Below are 7,670 nucleotides of genomic sequence, written 5' to 3' on the forward strand. Positions count from 1 at the left end.
GAGTGGGAGCCAAACGGCAGCTAAGCGGGGTTGGAAAGGATCAAGAGCAGATGATACTGTTTCAGTGCTAATCCCCAAATAAGGCTGTTTTAGGAAGAACGCTCATCTTGTGGTGATACCATATTAACACATAACCGCTGGCACAGCCGGCGGGGCGGTTTCTCCCTCTCTCGGCCCTCTTCATCTTTTTCTAAGTTGTTACCTCCCTACCCCAGATTTTCTGTTTTAAAGCCCACTGTAAAGGACCTGGTCTGCTTCTAAACCCATTCATGGGTATTTCATGTGTTTAGCAAAAGCAGGGGCTGATTTTTGAACGAGTGCCACCACTTCAACATTCGGAGATAGCATCTCCGAACCTGTATGTCAAGGGTGACATCTCAGGATCAGACGTGGTTTGGCTGGCACCACGGCTTTGTTCCTGGGCACGGCCGCTTCTCCCAAAGGCAGTGCAGGCTGCCTGAGAGCATTTGTGCTCTCCTTCTAGATAAAACATAAGCTGACATGTTTTTACCCTTTAGTATTGACATTACAGCAACTCTTTAAACAACGTATTAGATGATGTACTGACATGGAGGACACAGTGGTCCAGCTCCCACATCAAAGACAATGAAAAAGGTGGAAAAATGTCAGATGCGCTATGTGGGGTTATTTCAATCCACCTGTGTCTTTAATATCCACAGCTAAAAAATGGTTGAAATGAAAATTATTTCGCACTCTAGGATGCCTGGCAAACCATAGTGCCGCAAAGCTTGTAAAGTTGTATTGGATGCTACAGTCAATTGGTCTTAGTGAGCTACTGAAGTCGTTGCGAAAATAGGATTTGCCTCGTGGCTGAAATAAGGGACTGGGAATCTCCTGGCATTTGTTACAGTCTCCACCACGGATTTGAAATGGTGGCTTAGGGCAAGGCTTTGTTTTTCTGCCTCACTGTTCTCCTGCCTGAACTAAACAGTATTTCCTACCCTTACAGAAATGCTCATGCTGGGAGATTAGCAAGGTGTACCGAGAGCCTGCCATGGCGTGGCTGCAGCTGGAAATTCCAGGGACTGTTTGCTGCAAGGGCACGTGTTAAATAATTGTGCTTTTTTTTTCATCGTGGCTGTTGCTGTCTTCAGCAGCACCGGGAACACAGCAGTGAATGCATCATCGCTGTCCTCTGACATAAGGGAGGAGTTGGGCCATGGGCTGAGTATGGGAGATTTATGAAGGTAGGGTGCACAAATGGTTTTTGCATGAAGATGTACATGTTTTCCTGGCACGGGTGGTGCATGCAATGTGAACAGTTCGGAGAATTGCTTTGAGCAGACACGCTTTGCAAATAACGTTTGTTTTGTTTCGAAACAAACAGGGAGTGATTGAAACGCACAAAGGTATCAGCAGTGCCACGATGAGAGAATTATAAAGGCACTCACACGTGACACGTCGACTGAGTTCACATACCGGGACACCTCTGAAGCTCGGATTTGTGAAAGAACAGAAGAGAACTAGGTCTTCAGATCCCACAGCTATTCAGTGGGTTTTGAGTGCCCAACTCCTTCCAGCATTTAAAATAACAAAAACTTGATATGAATTTAATAAAAAAATGGGCATTAATGTGCTTTCCTCAGTTCAGGCCAATGATTCCTGGCTTGGGCTGCAAAGTAGAGGAGATGTTGTCACAGAAAGTCAGAGGTTGGCGTCGGTAGTTGCAGTGTGGCAATGGCCACAGGCCCCGCTTCAGACTGGCTCCCACGCTGGTGGGACTGGCAGGAGTGGCCAGGAATGGATTACACCAGAGCAAAGGATCAGGCATGCTCCAGAGGAGAATAAATCAGCCACCTGTAATTACCCATAGGCAATCAGGCAAGGAGGGAAACTGTTTCCTGATTGCACAGCAAACCATTTATTTTTTACAGATTTTGGTTTGATTAGCTCCCTTATCAATATACAGAATTTCCTTCTTATTTGTTCCCAAATCCAGCCCTGTAGTTCATAGAATCATAGAATTGTTTAGGTTGCAAAAGACCCTTAAGATCATCAAGTCCAACCATTAACCTAGCACTGCCAATTCCACTCCTAAACCATGTCCCTAAGCACCACATCTACACATCTTTTAAATACTTCCAGGGATGGTGACTCAACCACTTCCCTGGGCAGCCTCTTCCAATGTTTAACCACTCTTTCAGTAAAGAAATTTTTCCTCACGTCCAATCTAAACCTCCCCTGGCGCAACTTGAGGCCATTTCCTCTCGTCCTTTCACCAGTTACTTGGGAGAAGAGACCAACACCCACCTCACTACAACCTCCTTTCAGGTAGTTGTAGAGAGCGATGAGGTCTCCCCTGAGCCTCCTTTTCTCCAGGCTAAACAACCCCAGCTCCCTCAGCCGCTCCTCAGAAGACTTGTGCTCTAGACCCTTCACCAGCCTCGCTGCCCTTCTTTGGATGTGCTCCAGCACCAGGAGCCAGACCATTCTTCCCAGCAGGTAATTTTGATTAATAGAAAGTGGCTGTGAGGTCTCTTCAGGACACAAGGATGACTAACTCTGTGACAAGTATCTCCAGCATAGATCAAGCAATAAGATTCAACCAAAGGACTCAGAAGCAGGTTCTGACCACCTTTACACCAGCTGAAGTCTCAAGTCACTCCAGTAGCTTCAAAAGATTTATCTGTCTCGTATAAGTACAAATAGTCCAAAATCTGAACTGACCTCCTTGCTGCATGCAGCGGCAATTATGTTATATGGGCGAGAGTGGACCCTACCACAGCTAGTTTTGGAATGATCTCCATTTGATACACCACTCTGGCAAATGAGGTCCAGTCTGGGGTAACCTGACCCACTGTGAGTTGTGACTTACCGTAAGATCAGCTTCTTGAGCATTCGAAGTATGAGGTTCCCCTAGGTGGGCTGCCATCCCACCTTCCTCTCAGCACAGTGATTCATAAATAGGACTTGGTCCATCCCTCGCTGGCACACAGGTGGAGGGAAGAATAACTGAGATCATCAGATTGAATGACCTAAATTGTGCCCTCATCACCTCTTAACCAAAATGGTGACTTGGATGAAGAAAGGAGAGCAACTGGGGGAAGACTTAATGAGTAAATTCAGGTAATTTCAGTACCTAAGTTAAAGTTAGGGTTTATTACTGTTATTATATATATTTTGGACTGGACACACACTACTCGGATGCCCCCCACTACTGCAGCCTGTAAATGTCAGGAGCTGTCTTGGCACATTAGAGAGGGACGCACCACATGGGAAATTACTGCATTATTTTTTAGAACAAAACTGACCTTTTCTCTTTTCCTCCAATATTGCCTACAGGAAGAGTTTGGCCATCCCTGGGTTTTATATTATCTGCAGCATTGAGTCTCATTTTCCACCTCAAGCTTTACATGGCAGAATGTGATTGTCAGACACTGCTCTACTTGCTCTGTGTACACTCTCTGACAGCGCTGACGTGTTTATTATGATTAATAAACATTATTATTCATAGCACAGTGGCAGTGAGAGAGTCTAATGATACATTAGGGCCCTGTTACTCTAGGCCTGGTAGAAACTCATAGGAAGAAGCAGTAATTTAAATAGACAAAGACTGTTATTACTGTTTTACAGGTGAGACACAGAGAGATTTGAGAATTTGTCCCATGCCTCACAGGAAGCTTTGCAGAATCAGAAGCTGAACTCGCATCCCTCGAGCTCCAACCTCTCATTTTACTGAGACGGAAACACAGGAGGAAAACCACTGTCATACAGCCAAGTGCATCACAGGATACACACTCATTCTCTCAGCCCCATAGAGATGCAGCACTTCTGGGGCTTTGTTTTTGTGTTTCCCTTCTCTGGTGATTATTTCTTCTTTTTTTTCTTTGACTTGCAGCTTGTGAGTCATCATTGTACAGAGAAATTTTTCATCTAAAACAAAAGGAGCCCAGTTTTAATTGGGAAATCAAACACTATTTCTTTTTCTTCTTTTTTTCTTTTCCCTCCCTTCTTAATATCAAAGCAGTACCAGATTGGGCCCTACAAAAAAAACACCCCAACTTCCATTTAACTGATACCCAAGTAATATTTTATTACCTTTTACTGCACGTGATACCAGTTCACTTTCACAAAGGCTGGTGTGGAGAATTTTAACACCTCTTTACCGCTAGATTTCCTTGTCCGGCTGGCAGTGGGGTTAAGCTTGTCCTGTACAGGACATTTGGCATGCTGCTGTACAAATATCTCAGGAAGTTCCCTCTAGTTCACTTGAAGCATGAAGTAATGTCTCCATGGTCTCTACCTCAACAGCTCAGCTGAGATTCAAATCCTTCTTGAAAACTTAGCCCTGTCCTGTTGTTCCTGAGAAATTTGCTGACCACTGTGTCCTGCTTGAGCAGCAGCTTGAGAGCCGCCTCTGTATTCTGGGCTATGTCTGACCATGACTGTGCCATCCTGTTTTTCCTCATCTACCCCTGCTTCAACTTACAGCCCCATCAGTGCAGCTGGTTTGTTTTCTGCTGTTGGAGAACTCCTAGCTGTGAGTACTCCTATGGTGTAAGTACTACCAGAAATCACCTTGCTGTTGTATTTCAGGCGAGGAAGGAGGTAGTGAAAGGTTGTCTCCACATCAGCAGTTGCTTTCCTCTTTCTCTTAGCTGCCATGCTTCATTTCATGGCATCCTCAGCCAAATGGGTGCCATTATAACCTTGCCAGTCTACACCATGCTGTGGGTCCCGTCCCAAATACTGCTAGGATACAGCCTCTTTAAAACCTTCGGCAGACCTGTGGGCCAGATGGGGACATCCAGGCATACCGCACGTAACCTGGGACTGCTCCTGGTGTTATTGCATGCGTGGGATTTCCACAGATGGAGAGAAGTCATCCCGTCTTCCTCCAGAGAGGCAGCTGCTTTAGGATACCCAATACAAGTTTCATCTCCCACGGCTGCTTGGAGGAAGGAGGAATCTTTCTTTGGAGTAACAGCCTCTGCGGATAGCGAGTGCTCTGGATTAGTAAGACACGTGGGCCTGTGATCACAGAGGCTTTTCTTCAGCAGGGGAACAGGTTAACAGAGCCCGTGAAGAGCATCTTCTGCTGGAATGGCAGAGAGAGCTCGGTGGGTAGAATAGCAATGCCCATGATGGAGCTGGCTGGGGTACAGGGGCTTACAACACTCATCTCCTCCAGAAAGCTAAAACAACACGAACCTGGCATGCAGGCAATGAGTCGAGATTTAACAATGTGCAGTTACTAATGTTCCCACACTAAAAAGCCTACGGTACCGACTCCCTCCGGAAAGATGAGGCTTCAGCACGGAGAGGTAGCTTTCCGGCACTGCTGCTCCAGCTCACATATCACTTGGTGTGGATACCTTTTAGAGTCTATAAATACATAGGTGCCAAGACACTGGCAAATTTGGTCAAGGACATGGACTTGTGGGTCATCTTGCCTCATAGCATACTGCAAACCAATACAGCAAAGTGCTTTTCTCATTATGATGTTAATTTTTGCGAGGGAGGTAAAACGAAGCAGACTTTCCTCAAAGGAAAGAGAGCAGATGGCAAAATCTCAAGGCATGCTGGGTTTTGAGTAAAAAGAAGGCATCATGAATGGCTGGATTTGAAGGCAAAGACCATATATGGTTTAGTCTGCTCTCTCCTATTCCCTTTATTTAGGGACAACAGCTGACTGCATTTCCACTGTATTTCAAAGGGCACGTTTCAACTCCAGGCATCTGCTCCTTCCAAAACACTGAATAGCCATGGTGCTTCATAACACCGTTTAGAGCTGTGAATTTCAGGGGCACTAAACACCAGACCCAAAAGGCTTCCAGTTGTATATTCAAGTGTGGAGACACTTGAAAATATGTGACACCTTGAAGACAAGGGACTATGTTTTTTTCTTTGGAGAAATGAGACTGTTTAACTCTTCCTGTTCAGTGCTGAGCATATCAAACATCCACAGATTTAACTGTAGATGCCAAGTAGCAGGAGAGTATAATGGCTGTGAAGAAGCACGTTCATTAACACTGTTGAAAGTCTTCGAGCCCGCTAATCTGTCCCCTGAGGACCTGCTCCATGGAGGGGTTGACCTTCATGCATCTTCCATCTCCCTGGGGCATAATAGACTCACCTCCTCCTGGGTGCAAGAGAGGTAGCTCTTTGTGGACCATCCACTGAGTACACACTCAGGAATGGAACTCCTATGGCATTTCCCCTCCAGCCTCCTCATGGATATAGGTCCTGATACACTGGAAGGAAAAAACGAGATATTTCTATTTGTAGCCTGGAGTACTACTTTGATTTTGATTGGTAATAAATTAAAATAATTTCCCCAAGTCGAGTCTGTTTTGCCCGTGACGGTAATTGGTGAATGATGTCTCCCCTGTCCTTATCTCGACCCATGAGCCTTTCGTTATATTTTCTCTCCCCTGTCCAGCTGAGGAGGGGAGTGATAGAGCAGCTTGGTGGGCACCTGGCGTTCAGTCAGGGTCAACCCACCACAAGCTTACAAAGACCATTTTTCACAGCTTTATGTTGTTTGCATTTACCTTGACAACAATTGCATTGCTTCGTGGTTTTGCTTTCTCTGTGCTTTGGCATTTTAAACCAACAGCTGATGTCAAAATCGAGTTGGGCTTTCCCGAATTCTCCACTTTTGATGGCAATCGTGTCAGACCTCTCAAACCACAAAGATGTATGGGTGGTGAGGGAGTTCTGTGAATGGCTAGACACTGCGGGGAGCAGTGCTGACAGTTCAGCATGTCTCACTCTGAGTCACTGATCAACGGTGGTGGGGAAACACAGTGCTTGTCAAGATACCATGTTCTGAACGAAACAGAAAAAAATACCTTGGATTTGCGGATGTTAAAACTTTTGGGAAGAAAACATTGCTATTTAAAATAAAAAATAATAAAAGAAAGAGCGCCACTGGATCAAGAAGTCCTGTGGGAAGTAAGACTGAAACAGTACCTGGTGTCAGATCCCTTAAAACACTAAACGAGGAGTTCACCAATTAGCAGCCTATGTGAACAGCTCTCTGACCTAAGCTCACTTTACTCTGCACATATCTGATGGCTTGGAAGTGAAAGGGAAGTTTTTGTCCCCAGGAGGCAGAGGGTCACTGTGATCTAATGTCTGCATTTGCAAAGTCAAGACTTGTTACTCATCCCTTAAATGTCTATTTTAAATAGTATTATTTTTAAAAGTAGCCATGAGACAGACTGTAAAGCAATTTCTTGTAAAAAAACATTGGTTCAAAGACCAGTATCCAAGTAGCCTTTTCACATTGTAAATATATTCTGTGCATTTCAGATTTCCCCTGCAGTAAATAATGGATTAAGTCATGAAAATCACATTATAATGAGAATGACATGGTGCTTTAATGAGACCAGAGCTAGGAAAACTAAGCCAATTTTCCTTTCTCCTCAGAAATCAGGCTAGGGTTTGTCATTAACATATCGTGACCAGCTTTAATTGAGTAATTAATGACAGTAGCAAGATAATAGCAAGGTGCTTGGCAGTATTATTCTAGCTGGTGTATAGACACATCACAAAAATTTGAGCTTTGTCTAGAAAAGTTTACAACTCAAGAAAGAAGGCTAGAACAGAAAGCCTACAGCTGCCAGCCTCAGGAGCACCCTAACTACAGGCTGATGACAAGGTGGACTCTTCCCTACCCTTTCTGTTGAAGCTGATCCCTACAC

The sequence above is a fragment of the Pygoscelis adeliae genome, unplaced genomic scaffold (assembly GCF_000699105.1).
Source record: "Pygoscelis adeliae isolate BGI_AS28 unplaced genomic scaffold, ASM69910v1 Scaffold103, whole genome shotgun sequence".
Lineage (NCBI taxonomy): Eukaryota > Metazoa > Chordata > Aves > Sphenisciformes > Spheniscidae > Pygoscelis > Pygoscelis adeliae.